Here is a 23,836-nt window from a genome sequence, read left to right on the forward strand (position 1 = left end):
TTCATATCTATCTATGCATTATATAGCGCTTTTCATATCTATCTGTCTATTATATAGCACCTTTCATATCTATCTATTATATAGCACCTTTCATATCTATCTATCATATGGCGCCTTTCACATCTATCTATGCATTATATAGTGCTTTTCATATCTATCTGTCTATTATATAGCACCTTTCATATCTATCTATCCTTTATATAGCACCTTTCATATCTATCTATCTACTATGCAGTGCCTTTTCTGTCTATCATACATAATGCCCTTCACGTCTCCATATTAATGTGGTGTCTTTCACGCGTATCCTGCTGCCTTCCCGTCTCCGCAGGACAAGCCGAGGCCTCCCTTTTCCCTCTCAGTGCTGTTCTTTTACATCTACACATTCTTTTTTCATTTTTCTCAAAGTCGTTTCCTGACCTCATTAGGATTTAAAACACATTTGTTTGTTCAATTTTCTTTTTGCTTTTTTTGCCAATTTCACTTCTGTGACTTTTATAAAAGCAGATTATTTATCTTTCTCAGATGACTGCAGCCCTCTTGGTAAACAGTGAATGCTCGTGATTTATAATCCTATTTTTGTTAAAAGCCTTTTTTTTTTCTTCTTTTCTTAATGTTTTCATTTAGTCGAATTTGCTTTAACTCACTGCCAGGCTTGGTTGGATGCCATTGTGGTTTGTGCCTCTGGGTACAGTGGGCACCATTTGATGGATGATTCTGACTAAACGCATTCTCAAAAAAGAGGCAAAAATTAAAAAGAAAAACAAATCTTAATAACTGCTCATTATAACTTACTTGGAACGTCCCTGAAATGACATAATGTGCGTGGTGATGTAAGCCTGAAGACGTGCCGTGAGGTGTTGTTGAAGGCAGTTGTGACCAAGGCCTTCATCTCTAAGATGTGAAGAACAAAAGTGGCAAGTTACTAAAATTCATTTTTTTAATTCCGTCCTGGCCGTATTCAGTGCCATATGTGGCATGAAGAGTGAGGTGGGCCCTCCCTGAAGTTTCCCCCAAGTGTACCTCACTAATCATGTCTGTCCTTATTTTGCTAAAGACTAGTGAGACATGCAAGTTCATCCACCATTTACATCACAAAACCATAGGATGTTGGTGCCTGGCAGTTGACAGCTGGCATCACATCAGTGCGACGCCCACTGTCACTGTCATCATCTGACATAAAAACAGCCACTGAGGTTTAAACGTTAAGTAAACTGCAAGCTCCAAGATAACCTCCTGGATGTGAGTAACCTGAATAAAAACAGCAACGCCTCAACTTTAGTATCAAACTGCGATGAGGCAATTGTATCGTACATGTGGTAAGTTATTTTAAATAAAGGCATCAGTCAAATAAATAAATAATAACACATACATTCTGAAAACGGTGGAAAAGGACAAGCCAAAATAACACTAAAAAAATCGATAAATAAATCCTCTGTCATAACCCATCCAGACTCAATTTATCACACACCCAACCCCATAAACCTCCAGTATGCATAGCAGAGATGATTCATGAGCCCGACACGTGACGGTCCTCAGCGCTCTGCACTGCTAAAAACCAACACTAAAATTCTCCCAGCTCCCCCCGTAAAAGCAGGACAAATGAACATACAAAGAATAATGACAGTGAGAACATCTGTCATGTCCGCCGTACCTTTGTTTGGTTTTCACACAGTCGCTCATCCTTCGCGGGGCAAAATTCTGCGACACTTCGTCCATCGTCCTGCACTGTCCCCTTCTTCAATGCCTCTGGTCCATCCCAATGCTGTCACCAAATGTGAGGCTCCAGCGCACACAGCCATGGACACAAACCCCTGTCGGGACATCCAATAGCCATAACCGGTGGACGTGGAGACAGACAAGACTCTCCGTTCAATAGGGCATGCAGAAACTTACTGAAAAAAAAACAAAGGATTAAAGTGCAACGGCAACAAATCATCAAATAATTAATCCATGGCCTTGAGAGTGCAAAATTATCCAATAAATACGTTAAAAAAAAAAAAACAAAAAAAAACAAAGAAACCTGCCCAAGATGTAGTCTATTTTTCCCCTCGTCAGGACATCAAAACAAATCTCAAAGGTGTAGCCCACGGCACCCGGATCTGCCACCTTAATCAGTACCCACAGATCGAACTGTGGACCACAGTAATGGTGCTACGCTCTGCACCCTCCTGAGCTCACACAGAGCCACACTATGGATCTTCCACCCCAGTTGTCAGCCTGCTCCCCTCCCGTAGCTCCACCAGGCCAACGCTGCCCGCCCTGTCCTCTCCTCTCCACAAGACGTACATCTCCTCAGCTGCTCTGCTTGATCTCTGGTTCTCTCTCTGTTATCTTTTTCTCTCTTTCTCATTTTTCCCTCAAGCATTAACCCCACCATCATTTAAACTTGTGGCCTCCCCAGCTGATGCACGCTAATTTCGTCGCTTCTACAGTAACTAACTTAACACAGACAACCGCACACGGTTATGTGGGGGCCGCTTGTCCATGGTAGTTAAGAACTAAGTAAAAAATATTAAAATCAACAAATTGTCTCTTTCAAACATTGTCTCCTAATAAAAACTAAGCCGAAAAATTCTCGTCAACAAAATTTTTTCCATGGCACAAACGGAGCAAACACTAAATAGAAACGCTCCTTTAATGATGAAAACTAAGACTGCAATAATTGTTGCCGAAAAAACAAGCCAAACGAAAATGTTACAAACAGACAACTGGACGATGAGAGATGTGAAGCTCTTTGCACATCTCTATTGCACATGACGTGGTAACGCCAACAAATAACAAGCATGAATGCAGTGGGACAATTTTTAAAAAGGTGTCTAATTACATAACACTAATTTGGGCACCACAAGGAAATCATCACGTCATCCAGAATCCCATTCCACTCTGCTATGTCGGTCAAAATGATTCTCGGGGCAAAGTCAGACATATGGACCAACTTTAATTTCAACACTGACGAAAAATAAAACCCAATGTCAGCCATGTGGAATGAAGCTCAAACCCGAGAGGCATCTAGAGGCGCGCCATCCTGAGGCTCATGCCAAGGTAGTTAGCGTTACCTAGGTGGCGACTTGCTTGACGCCAATACTGTTATCTCTGGCTCTCATTCGCACTGCTAATACTAATGCGTCAAGTGCATCAATTTATTTTAGGTGTGCTGCTAGTAGGTATGTCACATCGATAGTGAGGTCGGTTCTGCGCTCTTGCATGTCCACAAATAAACAAATAACTTCGATTGGCAGAATAATATGTGAGAAAAATGTGAATAAAAACTACTGTGGCCTGCAGACAGTGAAACAGCTGCCCAAACTCGACACAGACAGATGCCAGGCATAAGTTCCAGGACAACACGTGTTTATTTTCAGTGGGCACACTTCCCAGCCATTCCCCACAGCAGCCCAGTACAATGAACAGCCCTGTACAGCACACAGTATTTTGTTTCTCCTTCTTCTTGTCTCTCTCTCGTCTGTCTCCACTTCTCCTCCAGCAAGCGTCATCCTCTCCCTCCCGACACTGGCTCTCGGAGTAGTGGCAGCTGGTACCTTTTAAGCCGCACCCGGGAGTACTCTAGGCGGCCCATTAGCATGTTCCAGATATACTCTCAGGTGTGGTGGAAACCCGACATTATGGGCTCAGCATCCTCCGCAGCTCCCCCTGGTGGCAACCACGGAACCCAACCGAGCTGCAGCAAACTCCAACTCCCAGCATGCCCTGACAGAATCCATGGTGCCACAGTAACTCAGGGGGGCTGCCCTCTAGCATTCTAGGGGGTGAAAATGCCCTGCGCACGTTCTCCACACCCGTCCTTCCATCATGTTGGCCTCCTGTCCATGACACTAGATATGAAAAAGGCTTACAGTGGTGATGATACAGCACCACATCGACACATGTCGAAAAGAAAAATGTCAGAAGTTATGTCTGGCAATGCTGTGTGTTCTAGAATTTCAGCATGCGATTGGGGAAAACGTCCTTATTAATGAAAAAAAAAAGCCAACACACGAACACACACACACACACAGAGGATTTTGTTATTGCCACTTTTATTCCTTTAGTAGTTGCTTCAGAAACAGGTCTGAGCAGCTTTAAGAGCGCAATCAGATACGCTCAGCCTCAGATGTGAGTTGTAACTGTCTAGCTTGTAGTGCCATACATTTGTTATAGCAGATGAAATGATGGGGGGTGGGGGGGAATTACTCACATTTAATACAGTGTACTACACTGTCCTGATAAAACAATGGAAGCTTCACATTCGCTTTTTGATTATACGGTTATTCGGATCCTGGCCACTGCAGTCACCACATAAAACTACCTGAAAACACTCAACACCATAGGGAGGCAGGACCCTGCTCGCAGCGCCACACTGTCAAAGACAAAGTCATGGAGCTGCTCCAGGATGGAGGAGAAGCCTTTATTAACACAAGTGGAGTCATCATACAGTACAGCGAAGGCAATGACCGAATTACAACTGTTGATTACACTTCGTACACACATAGTTAGTTACTGGAATACAGGACTGGTGAACAGTTTTTCGTGTCCTTGTAATTTACTAATAAACAGGACCCTGGAGTCAGGATGTTGTCTCGTCTTTGCTGTGCCTGGTCTGAGTCAGTTAGCTTATCACTGTTAACTGTGTGCACACCAACAAAGCTGAGAATTAGAGAAGACTGGGCCACAGATTAAAGGGTTTTAATAAAAATGCTTGCCATGAGTGAAAAAGCTAATAGTACAAAATCCTAATATTCAAACAGTAAAAATCTGGCTTGTGGGCTTTATAGTCCAATCTCCCATCTGCATTCCATATTTTGATAGATTGATCACAGCGATATCTTTTTGCACTGACAGAAGCAGGATAACCAGAGAGCCGCTCTTGTTCACATAGATAAATCTGAATTTGAATTGAATTGAGCCTAGAAAAACTTGCGATAAAGGTGTATGAGATACAAAATACACAAAGCAGTGCAAACGTTGCTTCGGAATAGTTTGGGTACTACTGTGTTGTCACGTAGGCACAATAAATAGAAAAGAAAGGCAGTGTGCTCTGTGGTTACTCTCTCAGGTGGCATTAGCATGTCATAATCTCTTGGACCAATAGCGTGAGTTTCCAAATTCGACTTATATTGCATTATAAAATACCGAAAATTATACGGTAAAATCAAGCCCCAACTTAAATGCGAGTATCTACAGTATATATAAAGCAAACTCCATTCAGCACAAAAGGCAAAGGGATTGCCTGAAGTAATATGGCAAACCAAAGCAAACAAAATCCCAAAACAGGAAATCCACAGCACAGGGTAAAAATTCCATTAATGAGAAAAAGCCCAGAAGAATCAAGGAACTCATCAAACATTCCCAAGCGTATTCAAAATGAACCACCAGGAACTGTGGGAGACCATCCAGATTTGTAGGGGCGGAGTGGGCAGGTCCTGGCAGTGATTGGCATGTGACCACGCCCCTTTGGTGGTACCACCCTAAAAGCACATGGAATGTAGCACAACCAAAGAGAACAAAGCATGTAATAAATGAAAGTAACATTAACATAAAACGATGTCCTAAAAGTGAACAAAAAAAGAAGAATTTAAGAAAAATAAGAATTTGAAAGCCAATCAGAGGAGGAACAAAGTCTAAAAACACAGCAAGCCAACAAGATAACCTGGGATTATAAAGTGAAAGGGTGGATTGTGTGCAGACATTACAGCTACCTTCACAGCATAATACAAGACAAACTGGTGCAGCTGACGGATATTTATTATATTTTTGTAAAATTAATACTAATTATTATTGTATCATAGATTATAGTAAGCACTTGGCTACCTAGCTTTAAAAATGCTTGTTGCTTTATCACTGTCGTTTCTCTGCTTCCTACAATAACAAGTAGATGAGTGCAATCACTTTGGTTTAAATGCCCTTTGCTCCTGTTAGGTCCTATAAGAGAAAAGGGGGAAGGGCTTCAGCCAACATAGCCAGCCCCCCCCCAATCTTTGCGTATGTCCCCAAAACCACATGAATTAAAAGGAGCACTGCACATCCAGTGGCTGCACGCAATATCGGGCAACATGGCATCTGTTGCTCAGCGTGAAGCCAGCAAAACAATTTTCTCCATACAGGCCTGTTCTTTCCACACCAGGGGTCGGATTAATAAAAGTTACACACATGTTAATTTCCACACAAAAGTCAAGATTTATGAAAGAAAGTGGGTATGTTTGCAGCAACACTGACCCAACATTTCAGACAAAGTGGGAAATGATGACACACCCTCGACAAAGTAGTGTGGAAGAAATTTATCAGGCAGGAGAAAGCGTCAGTCATTACTCTTTATTATCTAAGTCTTGCAAGAGGCAACGCGGCATATCTTATTAGCAAGTATTACAAAGGAAAGGAGCGTTCTCTGCGCTCTATTTATACAATTCATTGATCAGATCACAATTCCAAGGAATTCATTACATAATCAGAAAACTAGTAACATGATTGGTTACACCCATTTGCTAACGGGACATGACAAACGTTCATACCTTAAAATAACCACAATTAGCCCTGCCCACTAGGTTGATTGACAGTCCTGTTAGCTAAGGAGTATGTGACTTTTTAGGAGTGTTAAAAGTAGACTCTGCGCACAAGATGCACGTTCATTTTCATTTCAAACCACATACTTCCTAAGTTTGCCATCAACAGCAAGCTTACCCTGAGCATAATAATAAAACGATAATTATACCTTATTAAAGTAACACCTTCAGCCTTTAAGCATAAGCTCAGAAGAATATGAGACATTCTAGGTGCACATCGGACCAGGGTTCAAATTCAACTCCTACAGTTGGGAAATACAGCAAACCAGCTGAATGACGCCTCGTATGTATAATAATTCATATCACAGAGTTGTTCTTTTATTATATACAGTAATATGCTTTGAAACAAAGAACGTCCAGAGTTGGGTCTGATGTTTGAAACACAGGCAACCCAAGCTTGAGCTCTGCCTGTTCATATGCAGATTTTAACAATAGCTGACATTCTGGTAATAAGCCACTAACAGAGGGAACTGACTGACTGACTGACAGGTCAGGAATGTCTCAGCCTGCTGTGCTGAAAGACATTAAGTGAATAGCCAAGGGGCTACCTTCAGTTTCCATATCGTGTGGGCGTACGGACCGACATAACAAGACAATTGGCAACGGTGTCCGGTTCTCCTAACGTAACCGGGGCTATTGACTGCACTCATATTGCATTAGGGGGACATCACGAGAATAACACTGCTTTAGTTTCATTCCATTAATGTACAAAATATCTGCAATTCCAAGATGAGACTGATAAACAGCCTGAGTCAACCTGTGAGTTTGTGGCAAAGTGGCGTCGGCAGATGACGTGTTGATGGTGCTTTACGTGGTGGCTGGCTTGTTGGTAAGGAAACTGGCCGGACCCTCAGTGTGTCATATGTCTGGTACCATTGATTGTAATGGCGGTCATGTCATCACATGTACCGCATGATAGTGGCTGCCTGCTCAGAACCTGGCTCCTTATGCCAGAGAGTGTAGAGTAGATTGCTGTTCAGTTGTGGAGGACACCATAGGACTGGTGGTGTCTGGATTCTTCAAGTCAGGGACTGCTTTACCAAACAACGAACTTCTGCAGCATTGATTAGCATAAATACAATACAATACAATTTATTTTTGTATAGCCCAAAATCACACCAACAATATATGGTTCTTTAAGGGTGTCAACTGGGTGGGGTTTAAGGCAAGATGATTGTAATTCATAAAGGGTAAGAAGCAGCCAGGTAGGTAGACAAGGCAGGTTGGGGGGCACCACCCTGGCAGCACTGTCTAATCGAATAAGTGAAAAGACAGCCGAAAAATGGAGCAAATAAAAAGATTACTGGTCAAGGCTAGCTGTGCGTGTGAATCGCAGGCACTCTGTCCTCCATGTTTGTCAGGTTAGCATCTGACGCCACCTTCTGGAAACGAGTCGTTCTTATACTTTGAGGATCGGAAGGGGCAGAGCTTCTCAGGTGAGTGGCAGGGTCACTCATTTCTCTTGGGCGTATTTCCTTTGGCTGCAGGGAAGAAGAAAGGAAAAGATAGCATTAGCATCAGCGCCCTCTCTCATCCCGGGGTGGTATTGCTTACCTCGTCAGAGCCAGAAAGGTGGTCCCAAGATGCATATGCGTGACCAAAAAAAAAAAAAAATTCATGCTCGACTCCATGTTTTTATAAACAAGACCATCGGGAATCTTTGAAATGGGAGTATCAGACTGCTGGTTTCTTTTCCAGCATTTCCTTGGCTGTTTTCCTCAGGTCATTGTTGTGATCACCAGTCTGAAGTGGTGTCCACTCTGGAGGAGGTTTTATTTAAGGACCTGTCAGGATTTGGCGGCATTGATCATTTGGTCAATTCTGACCAGTTTGTCCCAATCCCAGCTGCTGAGAAGCATCTCAATAGCATGATGTTGCCACCATTACTCAATGTAGAAATGTATTAGGCAAGTGATGAGCAATGTCGGGTCTTCACCAGGAACATTAAAACAATCTGGAGGAGAAGAGGCCACTCAGCCCAACACGGCTCACGAGTTCTATCCATATAATTCCTCCAAAATAACATCAAGTTGAGTTTTGAAGGCCTCTGAAGTCCTACTGTCTATCACACTATATGTGTCTGAGATTCTCTGTGTAAAGAAAAACTTCCTAATGTTTGTGTAAAATTTACTTAAGTTTCCAACTGTGTCCTCATGTTCTTGAGGAGCTCATTTTAAAGTCACCGTCTCGATTGACTTGACCAATTCCTTTCATGATTTTAAATATTTCATTCATGTTACCCCTTAATCTTCCTCTGCTTAAGCTTTGAAAAGCTCAGCTCTTTTAATCTTTCCTTATAATTCATCCCCTAAAATCAGCCTAATTGCTCTTCTCTGGACTTTTTCCAGTGCTGCTATGTCCTTCTTGTAGCTCGGAGACCAAAACTGAACACACAGGGCCTTCATAACAGCATCATAGGCCCTTAGGCAAAGCAGTGCACCGGGGCTCCTGTTTTGATAGAAAAAACAGAAACATACATAGGCATCAGAAACATCGTGGCCCAGTATGCTCCTGGTGCCCCCGGCCAGTGCCCATTGTGTCCATACATGAAAGCAGCCTTGAGTACTCCACCAGTGTGTTATAAAGGTTGAGCAGAACCTCCTGTGATTTGAACTCCACACATCAAGGCGCTATATAACCTGTTAGCCTTCTTAATGGCTTCTGAACACTGGCTGGTAGTCGATAGCTTAGAGTCCACTACGACTCCTAAATCCTTCTCATAAGATGGACTCTCGATTTTCTGACCGCCCATTGTGTATTCAAACCTCACATTTTTTTACTTCCTATGTGTAATTCTTTACATTTACTGACATTAAATGTCATCCGCCACAAATCTGCCCAAGCCTGTCTGCTGCTCATGTCCCTCTGTGATGATTCAAAACATTCAAGAGTATCTGCCAACCCTCCTAGCTTGGTATCATCTGAAAATCTGACCAACTTGTTACTTTTATTTATATTACAAACAGTGGCAGCCCTAGCACTCGCCCAAAGAGTTCAATTTTTGTCTCATCAGACCAGAGAATTACAAGGGACGTTCAAAAAGTTTCTGCACGTTCTTTTAACTCTATTTATTAAGAATTTCGAAAGCAAATGACATCACTTTTCCACAGTCGCCTTCCTTTGCAATGCAGTTTTGCCAGCGTCTTACCAACTTTTTAATGCCATCAGCAAAAAATGTTTTTGCCTTCACCGTTTCCAATGAAAAGAGTAGAAACCTTTTGAACGTCTCTTATTGTTGACTTACTCCTCTCAATGTGCTTTTAAGAGCCATCTGGTAAACTCCGAGCAGGGGTTTGTCACTTTACCATAAACGCCTGGTTGGTGGAGTACTGCTGAGATGGTTGTCCTTCAGACAGGTTCTCCCATCTCAGCAGAGGATTTCTGAAGCTCTTTTAGAGTGACCATTGGGTTGTGGGTCACCTCCCTGACCAAAAGCCCTTCTTGCCCAGTTACTCAGTTTGTTCAGACGGCCAACTCTAAGAAGAGTTCTTGCAGTTCCAAAGTTTTTCCATTTCAGAATTACTGAGGATATTGTGCTCCTGGAAACACTCAAAGCTTTAGGAACTGTTTTTATCTCCTTGCCTCACCACAAATTAACTGTGGAGGTCGGCATCAAGTTCCATGAACATCTTGGTCACCACCCTAATCAAGGACCTTCTTTTGCTTGCTTACCAAGTTTGTCTGGATGACCAGCAATAAGAAGAGTCCAGTTGGTTCCAAACTTCTCCCATTTCACAATTCTTGAGGCCACTGTACTCCTGGGAGCACTCAAAGCTTTAAAAAAGGTTTGATCTCCTTGTCCAGATCTATGGCTCAGCACTATTTGAACATGGAAGTCTGCAGAAAGATCCTTAGACTTCATAGCATGGTGTGTAGTGTGAATTGTGAACCTTCTATACACAGGCACCTTTCTAAATGATGTCAAGTCAGTTCAAATTGCCTCAGGTGGATTCCAATCAAGTTCTAGAAACATCTCAAGGAGATCCGAAGCAAAAAGGATGGACCTGAGCACAATTTGGAGTGTCACAGCAAGGGGTCTCTAAATACTTCTAGGAGAGATTTCAGTTTTGGATTTTTAACGGTTTTGCAAAACTTTCTGACAATATATGTTGTCGCTTTGTCATTATGGGTAATTTCCTCGAAAAATGATGGAACAAAAATGACAAATTTATCTATTTAAAATGAAATCTGCAGGACAGAAAAGGGTACAGAGTAGTGAAGGGGTCTCAATACTTTCTTTAAGTGGGCTGTTCAGGGTCACTTAGCGAGTAAGCAGTGAGCGCCGAATTGGACCTGCCAACCTACACCACAGAGAAAGTGAGAGACACGGGGAGACAGGCATGAAGGACATTTTCAAAAATAAATAAATTAAAGAGTCCAATTAAACAAAAGGCTGCGTAAAGAAGAGCCTCGTCAAGAGCTTAAGAACTGAAGTGAAAGAATGGAAGTGCAGAGGGTCCATCGGAGCTGAGAAGCCTGAACAGTTAAAAAGAGGAACGCGGCGGCATCCAGCGGCATTTAAATGACTTTTGTGGCCCAGCTGGCTCTTAAACCAGGCACGCTACAATTATCAGCTTTACTTTTGCTCCCAGTTATGTTTTTTTTTTTTCCTCCGTATCTGGAAAAGTCACATTATAATTATCCCTTAATGTTTAAAAAAAAAAAAAAGCAAAAAAAAAGCATAGAGGGGCAAAGCAATTTTCACATTGGTTTCTTGCCCACTAGCATACTGTGAAGGGGAAAAAAAAAATCTTATTTGCTTATTCCAGTTAATAGACACGAATGCACACTGCATTTAACCCTGTCGGGCTCTCCTGCATGGACAAATGGATAAGAAAGACGTGATCAGAATTCATTCTTATAGGGAAACTTCCTAAAAAATAAAACATAAAATCTAAGGAGACATTCTGTCACCTGGACACACCAAACCAATAGAAATACAATTCTTCTCTTATCAAAGGGAGTGTCAGGGGTTCAAACTGTCGGCACTGTTTGCTAGCGGGAGCCTCGGGGATTCAATGGAGAGCCTCCTTCTTCTTATGTGTGAGAAGGTTAAAGCAGAAGCTGACGAGTAACACAAGGGGTATCCCTGTCATATGCAGATCGCTATCTAATTATACCCGCCGATCGCAGCTCTGTAGAAGAGCAGAAGGCAGCCTCGCCAGGTTTTCTATAGAAGAATGAGCGGATTTTATGGCTGACGGAGTCTCATTGTATTAGGATTTCACAATGGGGAGAGGAGTTCCTACGCCAGGTATAGTGGGCCTAATACCAGGCTTTCTATTAAATCCATTTTTTTTGTATGTGTGTTTTTGTTTCAAGGTAATAAAAGAAATGTGAAGATATTCACCCTTTTTTGTCAAAATAGGGAAGTCACATTGGGAGGCTGCCAGCTGTGCTCATGTCATTACCCAGTACGCTGGAAGGCATCACCCCATCTGGCGAGTCTTCATTTGGATACCCGTAGGGCAGCATGGAAGGTATGGGTCTAGAGGTGCTGGCAGGGAGAGCTAATGGAAGGTAAGTCCCTATCTTGGGGTGGGTCTGCCTAACATGAAACTGCTTCCCAGAGGCAGTGATTGGGCAGTGGAAGGTGCAAAAGGGAGCTCGCCACATGGCCCAGTGAGTAGGAGAAAGGTGTGGAGAACGGACAAAGCTCGACCAGGAGCAGTGGAGAGGAGAGGAGAAAAGAACTGGGGTGTTGATTTGGATGAAGTCTCTCAGAAGAAACTTTGGTAACTAGAAATGTTTAATTGAACACGAGAGGGAGTTGGAGTAATTGTGTCTGGTGTTAGCTGTGATGACCACTAGTGGCCACCCTAGAACATGACTAATCTTAGACAAAAATGTAAGGAAATCGATAGATAGATAGATAGATAGATAGATAGATAGATAGATAGATAGATAGATAGATAGATAGATAGAGTTGTGCTTGAAAGTTTGTGAACCCTTTAGAATTTTCTATATTTCTGCATAAATATGACCTAAAACATCATCAGATTTTCACTCAAGTCCTAAAAGTAGATAAAGAGAAACCAGTTAAACAAATGAGACAAAAATATTCTACTTGGTCATTTATTTATTGAGGAAAATGATCGAATATTACATATTTGTGAGTGGCAAAAGTATGTGAACCTTTGCTTTCAGTATCTGGTGTGACCCCCCAATAACTGCAACTAAACGTTTCCGGTAACTTCTGATCATTCCTGCACACCAGCTTGGAGGAATCTGAGCCCATTCCTCCGTACAGAGCATCTTCAACTCTGGGATGTTGGTGGGTTTCCTCACATGAACTGCTCACTTCAGGTCCTTCCACAACATTTCGATTGGATTAAGGTCAGGACTGACTTGGCCATTCCAAAACATTCACTTTGTTCTTCTTTAGCCATTCTTTGGTAGAACGACTTGTGTGCTTAGGGTCGTTGTCTTGCTGCATGACCCACCTTCTCTTGAGATTCAGTTCATGGACAGATGTCCTGACATTTTCCTTTAGAATTCTCTGATATAATTCAGAATTCATTGTTCCATCAATGAAGGCAAGCCATCCTGGCCCAGATACAACAAAACAGGTCCAAACCCTGATACTACCACCACCATGTTTCACAGATGAGATAAGGTTCTTATGCTGGAATGAAGTGTTTTCCTTTCTCCAAACATAACGCTTTTCATTTAAACCAAAAAATTCTATTTTGGTCTCATCCGTCCATAAAACATTCTTCCAATAGCCTTCTGGTTTGTCCACGTGATCTTCAGCAAACTGCAGATGAGCAGCGATGTTTTTTTTGGAGAGCAGTGGCTTTCTCCTTGCAACCCTGCCATGCACACCATTGTTGTTCAGTGTTCTCCTGATGGTGGACTCATGAACATGAACGTTAGCCAATGTGAGAGAGGCCTTCAGTTGCTTAGAAGTTACACTGGGGTCCTTGGTGACCTCGCCGACTATTACACGCCTTGCTCTTAGAGTGATCTTTGTTGGTCGACCACTCCTGGGGAGGTTAACAATGGTCTTGAATTTCCTCCATTTGTACACAATCTGTCCGACTGTGGATTGGTGGAGTCCAAACTCTTTACAGATGGTTTTGTAACCTTTTCCAGCCTGATGAGCATCAACAACTCTTTTTGTGAGGTCCTCAGAAATCTCCTTTGTTTGTGCCATGATACACTTCCACAAACGTGTTGTGAAGAGTAGACTTTGATAGATCCTGTTCTTTAAGTAACACAGGGTGCCCACTCACACCTGATTGGCATCCCGCTGATTGAAAACACAAACTCGAATTTCACCTTCAAACTAACTGCTGATCCTAGAGGTTCACATACTTTTGCCACTCACAAATATGTAATATTCGATCATTTTCCTCAATAAATAAGTGACCAAGTATAATATTTTTGTCTCATTTGTTTAACTGGTTTCTCTTTATCTACAGTACTTTTAGGACTTGAGTGAACATCTGATGATGTTTTAGGTCAGATTTATGCAGAAATATAGAAAATTCTAAAGGGTTCACATACTTTCAAGCACAACTGTAGATAGTTATGAAAGGCACTATATAATGGATGACAGACACACAGACTTGCCCTGTACAGGATCGGCTGAAGGTTTGGGGTCTTACTGCGTAATGTGCCCGTCACACAACGTTTAAAACATTTAAAGCTGAGCGCTGACCTGTCTGTTTGCTCACTCTCCTGTCCTCTTTCCTCCAGACTGCGTCTGCCCCAGCTGCTGCTTCTGAACCTGCTCGACGAAGAAGGCTTTGTGTTCTTTTAATCTGAAAAAGGGAGTTTTAACTTGTGTGATGAAGAAAACCCCCTATTTTGAAAAAAAGCCTTGAGAGGGTTCCTGCTTTCTTAGCAATAAAGTTTTTCTTTTGGAAGCCTGGTCTTGTCTTCCTGTCTCATGTGCAACTCAGCGACCCAAACTTGACCAGATACACACAATTTGCTCTGAACACACACCAGAATGACTAAGGAGGAAGAAAATCGAAAAACTTCTGCCTTGCTAGTCCCAGTCCCAGTGAGGCGCTATGTAGACATATTGCTGTTGGTATAAAGGAGAGTCAGTGTTTCTTGACACACTTCTGTTGAATAATCCGTTGGCTGAAAGTCCTCACTGTTAATGTGTCAGAGAGACCATAGCTCCTCTGTGCTCCAAGACCAGTCCAACCTGTCATTGATGTGGACCCCCGACAAGTACCTGTAAGAATGGACAACCTCTACATCCACTCCTTGAACTGTGACTGGACATACTGTGCTGCGGAAGTCAAAAAGCAGTTCCTTGTAGGGAATCAATTCCCGGATGGGTTTATCCATTTCCGGGAATCCTGGCTCCCAGGGATGACACAGTGCACAGGCATCTCACATGTGAATGGTTTTAGAACGACCGACACTTATTTTTAATAAAACCACTGAAATATGTTGATACCAATAAAAGACTAACCTTAACTACAAGCAGTTCATGCTGCCATATAAGTACACGTATCTAGTTAGTGGCGGTAATAAGAGCGTAGAAAGCACAACGTGTCCAGCGTGCGCTCATCCAGGCGAGAACACACCTTCGTGCAGAGAACGCCAGCCGCAGAGAAAGCACGCTCTACCTCCATTGAAGCAGGCGGCACAGTCATCAGATACTGATACACTTGCTCTAAACACTTGCCGTTGCTCTGAAACACCTCATATGCAGTTGTTGGTTACTTTGCAAAAATGATTAACTGCTGATGATGTCGATCGTTTTGTCTGTGCTGAAATTCCAAACAGAGAAACCTATTCTGAATTAGGGTACAAAGTCATTAAACACACGTCTCACTGACCTCATTAAAAAGATTCAGCACATTGGGACTCGAAAGATTCCAATTATTGTTTTAACAGAAGTTCTGAAATAAAAGTGAAACTAATGAAATAGCAACAATTCAAAGAAAAAAAAAATCTTAAAAGTGTGTATCCAGAAAAACAAAGCCCCCTAGTATATATAATAAAAATATACTGCTCAAAACACTTTTTAATTAGAGTATAGCATTAAGTCAGTGAAACTTGTGGGCTATTGATGTGGTCAGTGAAGTAGCAGAGGGGCTTGTTCATCAGTTTCAGCTACTTTAGTGCACTAGGGGGGCAACAATGAGACGACCCCCAAAACAGGAATGAATGATTAACAGGTGGTGGGAGGCCACTGACATTTTACCTCATCTGTGTTGTCACTCGTTTCACATTTGGCTACGGTCAGTGTCACTACTGGTAGCATGGGGTCATACCTGCACCCTAAAGAGCTGGCACATTTAGTCAGACTTCTCCAAGATGGCACATCAATACGTGGCATTGCCAGAAGGTTTGCTGCGTCTCCCAGCACAGTCTCAAGGGCATGGAGGAGATTCCAGGAGACAGACAGGCAGTTACTCTAGGAGAGCTGGACAGAGCCCCTCGTAGAAGGTCCTTAACCCATCAGCAGGACCCACCGGTATCTGCTCCTTTGGGCAAGGAGGAACAGGATGAGCACTGCCAGAGCCAACAAAGTGACCTCCAGCAGGCAGGCCATTGCTGTGAATGTCTCTGACCAAACAATCAGAAACAGACTTTATGAGGGTGGCCTGAGGGCCCAACATCCTCTAGTGGGCACTGTGGAGCTCGATTGGCATTTGCCATAGAATACCAGAATTGGCAGGTCAAAAACAGGCGCCCTGTGCTTTTCACAGTTGATCAGGAGAGCATGTGACAGACGTGGAAGGGTCTGTAGAAGCCATGGAGAACATTATGCTGCCTGTAACATCGTTCAGCATGAGCAGTTTGTTGTGGAGTCATTGATGGTCTGGGGTCTATCATGTTGACATACTGCCCTGCGGCCCAGTTTCCGAACGGAGGGGATCAGGCTCTACTTCAGTATGTCACAGTACATGTTGGCATTCATGGCTCCCTCACTGAACTGTAGCTCCCCAGTGCCGGCAGCACTCATGCAGCCCCAAACCAATACAGTCCGACCACCATGCTTGACTGTAGGGAAGACACACTTGTCTTTGTGCTCCTCACCAGGTTGCCACCACACACGCTTGACACCGTCTGAACCAAATAAGTTTATCTTGGTCTCATCAGACCACAGGACATGCTTCCAGTAATCCATGTCCTTAGTCTGCTTGTCTTCAGCAAACTGTTTGCGGGCTTTCTTGTGCATCATCTTTAGAAGAGGCTTCCTTCTGGGACAACAGCCATACAGACCAATTTGATGCAGTGTGCGGCGGGCGCATGATCTGAGCACTGACAGGCTGACCCCCACACCCACCCCTTCAACCTCTGCAGCAATGCTGGCAGCACTCATACGTCTATTTTCAAAAGACAACCTCTGGATATGACGCTGGGCACCTGCACTCAACTTCTTTGGTCGACCATGGCGAGGCCTGTTCTGAGTGGAACCTGTCGCTGTATGGTCTTGGCCACCATGCTGCAGCTCAGTTTCAGGGTGTTGACAATCTTCTTATAGCCTAAGCCATCTTTATGTAGAGCAGGGCTGCCCACACTTTTTTGGCTTGCGAGCTACTTTTAAAATGACCAGGTCGAAATGATCTACCTACATTAAAAATGCTATATATATATATATATATATACTGTATATATACTGCTCAAAAGAATTAAAGGAACACTTTTTAATCAGCGTATAGCATAAAGTCAATGAAACTTATGGGATATTAATCTGGTCAGTTAAGTAGCAGAGGGGGTTGTTAATCAGTTTCAGCTGCTGTGGTGTTAATGAAATTAACAACAGATGCACTAGAGGGGCAACAATGAGATGACCCCCAAAACAGGAATGGTTTAACAGGTGGAGGCCACTGACATTTTTCCCTCCTTATCTTTTCTGACTGTTTCTTCACTAGTTTTGCATTTGGCTACAGTCAGTGTCACTACTGGTAGCATGAGGCGATACCTGGACCCTACAGAGGTTGCACAGGTAGTCCAACTTCTCCAGGATGGTCCATCAACACGTGTCATTGCCAGAAGGTTTGCTGTGTCTCCCTGCACAGTCTCAAGGGCATGGAGGAGATTCTAGGAGACAAGCAGTTACTCTAGGAGAGCTGGAGAGGGCCATAGAAGGTCCATAACCCATCAGCAGGACCAGAATCTGCTCCTTTGGGCAAGGAGGAACAGGATGAGCACTGCCAGAGCCCTACCAAATGACCTCCAGCAGGCCACTGGTGTGAATGTCTCTGACCAAACAACCAGAAAGACTTCATGAGGGTGACCCAAGGGCCCCATGTCCTCTAATGGGCCCTGAGCTCATTGCCCAGCAGCATGCAGCTCGATTGGCATTCGCCATAGAATACCAGAATTGGCAGATGCACCACTGGTGCCCTGTGCTTTTTACAGATGAGAGCAGGTTCACCCTGAGCACGTGACAGAAGTGAAAGGGTCTGGAGAAGCCATGGAGAACATTATGCTGCCTGTAACATCATTCAGCATGAGCAGTTTGGTGGTGGGTTAATGAATGTCTGGGGAGGCATATCCATGGAGGGTCACACAGACCGCTACAGGCTTGACAAAGGCACCTTGGCTGCCATTAGGTATCAGGATGAAATCCTTGGACCCATTGTCAGACCCTATGCTGGTACAGTGGCTCCTGGTGCACGACAATTCCTGGCCTCATGTGGTGAGAGTATGCAGGCAGTTCCTGGAGGATGAAGGAATTGATACCATTGACTGGCCACCACACTTTCCTGACCTAAATCCAATAGAACACCTCTGGGACATTATGTTTTGGTCCATCCAATGCCACCAGGTTGCACCTCAGACTGTCCAGGAGCTCAGTGATGCCCTGGTCCAGATCTGGGAGGAGATCCCCCACAACACCATCTGTCATCTCATTAGAAGCATGCACCGATGTTGTCAGGCATGTATACAAGAACACAGGGGCCATACAAAGTGCTGCGGACAATTTGGAGTTGCTGCAATTCAATTTTGGCAAAATGGACTAGCCTGCCACATAATTTTTCACTCTGATTTTTGGGGCGTCTTTGAATTCAGGGCTCTGTAGGTTGATCATTTTCATTTCCATCAAACGATGTGGCATCCTTTCGTTCCTAACACATTACCCAGTCTTTATCAGTATAGATATCCAGGAGGATTTCTTTTTCCCATTGAGATCTGATGTGTTTTCAAAGTGTTCCTTTAATTTTTTTGAGCAGTTTATATATACTGAGTATACTTTATACATAAAATGTATGTTGTCGCATAACTGAATAACCTTCATGGCACAATAACAATTCAATACATTTATGGTCACTACGATATTTGGATTTCATAATCGTCATGTGGGAAAAGGCTGACTCACATAAATAAGTAGAGCTGAATAATGCGGTCAAGGAGCTTTTGAATTCAGCTGAGTGAAAAATGACGGCTGCCTGATAAACCGTGATTTTAGTTCCCTCTCCTTTCTCTTTCTCAGATCGCATTTTGGAAGGACATCAGTTTCGTAGTTTTTATGAACAGTTCGAAAGTGCCTTTCCACATTTTCCTTCTTTGGAGTAGCAATGATAGACTGACAGATCAGACAAACGCACTTCGATTGTGACATTGTGAGAAAAAACTCCACATCCAGCCCATACCCTCCCCAAACATTTTTTTTTTTTTAATCCCTTCTTTAGTCAATATGAATTGGAAGGCTAACTAGATCACAGCCGGAGTTTTGCAGTTGCTCGTGCGTTTGATCGTGTGTGGGGGATGACCAGTGTGTTAGAAGAAAAGAGATCTCAGACTGGCCGTCCTGTATGCCAATCAAGTGGCAAATGCCATAGGGGGGATATATGATAGACTAACGTTTAAAAAAATTTTTTTTGAATGCAACTTGATCTAACTGCACTACCTTTGCGATCTACCGGTCGACGCATTGGGCACCCCTGATGTAGAGCAACAATTCTTTTTTTCAGATCCTCAGAGAGTTCTTTGCCATGCGGTGCCATGCTGAACTTCCAGTGACCAGTATGAGGGAGTGTGAGAGCGATAACACCAAATTTAACACACCTGCTCTCCATTCACATCTGAGACCTTGTAATACTAACGAGTCACATGACACCGGGGAGAGAAAACGGCTAATTTGGCACAATTTGGACATTTTTCACTTGGGGGTGCACCCACTTTTGTTGTCAGCGGTTTAGATATTAATGGCTGTGTGTTGAGTTATTTTGAGGGGACAGCAAATTTTACACTGTTATACAAGCTGTACACGGACTACTTTACATTGGATCGAAGTGTCATATCTTCAGTGTTGTCCCTTGAAAGATATAATAAAATATTTACAAAATGTGAGCGGTGTACTCACTTTTGTGAGATACTGTATATATATATATATATATATAGATATATACACATACATACATACTGTATATACATACACACATTAACATACAGTATTTTGACAGAATGTATTAGCCTAAAGTTACCACACTGTACCTTGTTCCCTGGCAAAGTGCTTGTGAACCAAGCAACCAACCTAAGTTTGATGTCCCACGTTGTCTATTTATTCAAGGGTGTGATAAACATCATTCATTGATCTGAAGAGGACAGAATACAGCTGGGACCTTCAACCTGCAAAATGAAAATAAATGAAAACGAATCAAATACTGGGAAATTAAAGAATATCAAAAACACTTCTTCACTATTGACACTTCATCAGCTGCCATCATGCTCAATAGTCAATACATTGTGCTCTTATGTTTTTTTTTCCAACATGAATGTGGTCTTAGCCTCTTATTTTTATACTGGCATGTTGAGCACTTTCATAAAATTTGTATTTTACCTGTAAATCTGTAACAGAACTCTGAACCTGTAATCAGTGAAGAACACCATAGCATTTAAATTTTGACAACAGTTACTTATGAGAGCCAGTGTAGCCCCCTATTGGCTAGTGTATTATATTGCACCATAACTTATTGAAATGAAAAGGTGATCTTCAGGACTCAAATATTTTAATGTTATACAGTATATTGATATATAGCATTGATAGCCAAGTTAAATAACTGTAAAATTCAGCAGTGTTTCTATGATGCAGTATGACATTTATTTACTCCAACTGTAAATAAAGTCACGTATGACTTTCAAATGACATCAACAGTCCACAAGGCCCCTACGACTTAACACGTGGTTTTAAATGCAAGTAAAACCAACTTTACGCGTGTTTCGTTCACACTTTTAGTTAAGATTTGCAAGCTTAATACCTTTAGTGCATCACTTCTTGAGTGTGTAACTAGTTACACATACCTTTGTATCTGAACTGATGACAGGTCATCCTTTAAAACTCCTACTCAGGAATTAATAAAGATGTTGAGAAGCAGGATATGCTTTCTTTATAGGAACAAGTCATACTTTACAGTTCCCGATAGAGGAGAAATCATGTTCAGTCAGTTTAACAGTACTTGATTATGGTGACATTATGTACAGTTGTGCTTGAAAGTTTGTGAACCCTTCAGAATCTATATATATAATTCACTAAGGCAAGACACCCAAGGAAAGCACGCCGGAAGGGGCGTGGATTCACTAAGCCGCCAACAAGTAAGATACCTATGGCGCACACAGGAAGGAGTCACACCCACCAACTCCAAGACCATTGGATACGACGACAACTCGCAGAGCCACGCCCACCAAATCGGACGCGACGACACAGAAGGAACAGCGTCATTTATATTCGTCTGTCGTAGAGACCACATGCACCTCTGAGCCACGTTGACTGTTCATAGAGGCATGTTTCTCGCGGAGGTGAATCGCCATATGCAGCGAGTGAAACGGTTTGCGAGGGGTATCCCATGGGATCATTAAAACAATCCTTTACAACTGAGGTTAAAACACAATGAAGTGAGCAGTCTTTAAAAAACAAGTTTTCAGTTAAGATGCACGACCGCATGCACCATAGCAAACTGTTTTACACGCTACATACAGCAATTCGCATCCGCGACAAACATGCGTCTTCTTAGATGCTCCTGCACTTTATACACACTGCCCTCCCACCTCACTACTACCGTGGTCGGGTGTCTTGGTGGATTATATATAGAAAGGCAGCCAAAACCGCACAGAGCAATGAAAAGTCTACGTGAGTCACAGGTGCATCTGGACTGTTCAAAGACGACGACTTGAGTGATGAGTTGGAGGTGGGCACATGAGCAGGCAGTGCATACTGAACGAGAAATCAGCAGACTAGCATGACGGAGGGAGCGGAGTGGATGTCGTCCTCCTCTCCTCCAGTTCCACACTCCGCGCCTGAGCACCGCATGGACGATTGTATGTTGGTTCGTTCCGTGCATTGTTACAATGTTGCTTTTCCTGCTGATTTATTACATTACCGATTTTCCAAATGTTAATTTTCTCCCTGTGCTTAAAAATCATTAAAAAACCGGCATGATTATGTGGCGTACCGGGTTGGCTAGTTTTCTATATTTCTGCATAAATATGACCTAAAACATCATCAGATTTTCACTCAAATCCTAAAAGTAGATAAAGAGAAACCATTTAAACAAATGAGACAAAAATGTTATACTTGGTCATTTATTTATTGAGGAAAATGATTGAATATTAAATATTTGTGAGTGGCAAAAGTATGTGAACCTCTAGGATTAGCAGTTAGTTTGAAGGTGAAATTCGAGTCCGGTGTTTTCAATCAATGGGATGCCAATCAGGTGTGAGTGGGCACCCTGTGTTATTTAAAGAACAGGATCTATCAAAGTCTGCTCTTCACAACACGTTTGTAGAAGTGTATCTTGGCACAAACAAAGGAGATTTCTGAGGACCTCACAAAAAGAGTTGTTGATGCTCATCAGACTGGAAAAGGTCACAAACCATCTCTAAAGAGTTTGGACTCCACCAATCCACAGTCGGACAGATTGTGTACAAATGGAGCAAATTCAAGACCATTGTTACCCTCCCCAGGAGTGGTCGACCAACAAAGATTATTCCAAGAGCAAGGCGTGTAATAGTCGGCGAGGTCACAAAGGACCCCAGGGTAACTTCTAAGCAACTGAAGGCCTCTCTCACATTGGCTAATGTTCATGTTCATGAGTCCACCATCAGGAGAACACTCAACAACAATGGTGTGCATGGCGGGGTTGCAAGGAGAAAGCCACTGCTCTCCAAAAAAAAACATTGCTGCTCGTCTGCAGTTTGCTGAAGATCACGTGGACAAACCAGAAGGCTATTGAAAGAATGTTTTGTGGACGGATGAGACCAAAATAGAACATTCTGGTTTAAATGAAAAGCGTTATGTTTGGAGAAAGGAAAACACTTCATTCCAGCATAAGAACCTCATCCCATCTGTGAAACATGGTGGTGGTAGTATCAGGGTTTGGGCCTGTTCTGCATCTGGGCCAGGACGGCTTGCCTTCATCGATGGAACAATGAATTCTGAATTATATTAGAGAACTAGCAAAATACCCGCGCTACTCAGCGGAAAAGTAGTGTGTTAAAGAAGTTATGAAAAAGAAAAGGAAACATTTTGAAAATAACGTAACATCATTGTCAATGTAATTGTTTTGTCACTGTTATGAGTGTTGCTGTCATATATACACATATACACACACATATATACAGTATATATACACATATACACACACATATATACATATATATACACATATACACACACATATATACATATATATACACACATATATACACACACATATATATATATATATATATACACATATATATATATATATATATATATATATATATATATATATATATATACACACACACATATACGCATAGACATACACACACACATATATATATCCTTTGGGGTGCGAGCAGCTGTTGCTGGGGGTGCCAGAATCCATCGAGGAAGAAAAATGAAAAACACATTATCTATCCATTCCTAAATAAAACGGATGACTCCTGCTCTTACGTGCACTTAGTGCTGCATGGGTATTATGAACTATCGTATCTGTTCAAGTTCTACTTAAATTTTAAATATAAGTAATTTTTATTTAGTTGACAGAAATATCTTTGGTAGGAATGTAAGTTGAATTTAGTTATCATTGCATAAATTTTTCTTCACCATAGAAATGTAAAGACTAAATTCAACTTACATTCCTACCAAAGATATTTCTGTCGACTAAATAGAACCTACTTATATCCAAATAGAACTTGAAAAGATATATTTTTTCGAATCTGATCTCACATTTTAGATCGACTTGATGCGCACTACATCAAGCCTGCGTGCTATTGTGCTCTCGACTGCCTGCCTCAATAAGTCACCGTTGCTTCGTTCTTACTTTTTTACCGTTCATTTAATCATGGCTAGTCGCGAAAAAATTAGAAAA

At 42.3% G+C, this 23,836-nt stretch overlaps 1 long non-coding RNA gene across 2 annotated transcripts in view; it reads right to left on the reverse strand.

The window, feature by feature from the left end:
• The window catches only part of LOC120531856, a 123,375-nt gene extending 103,100 nt beyond the window's left edge, over positions 1–20,275 (reverse strand). The window contains exons 1-2 of one of the 2 annotated variants that reach the window (XR_005634175.1): positions 20,017–20,275; positions 1,652–1,892 (exon numbers count right to left, since the gene is read on the reverse strand). This is a non-coding gene — a long non-coding RNA (uncharacterized LOC120531856). The remainder of the gene's footprint in view (positions 1–1,651; positions 1,893–20,016) is intronic. The other variant, XR_005634174.1, reaches the window with a different exon arrangement.
• Positions 20,276–23,836: the final 3,561 nt, after the last annotated feature.

The sequence above is a fragment of the Polypterus senegalus genome, chromosome 6 (assembly GCF_016835505.1).
Source record: "Polypterus senegalus isolate Bchr_013 chromosome 6, ASM1683550v1, whole genome shotgun sequence".
Taxonomy (NCBI): Eukaryota; Metazoa; Chordata; class Cladistia; order Polypteriformes; family Polypteridae; genus Polypterus; species Polypterus senegalus.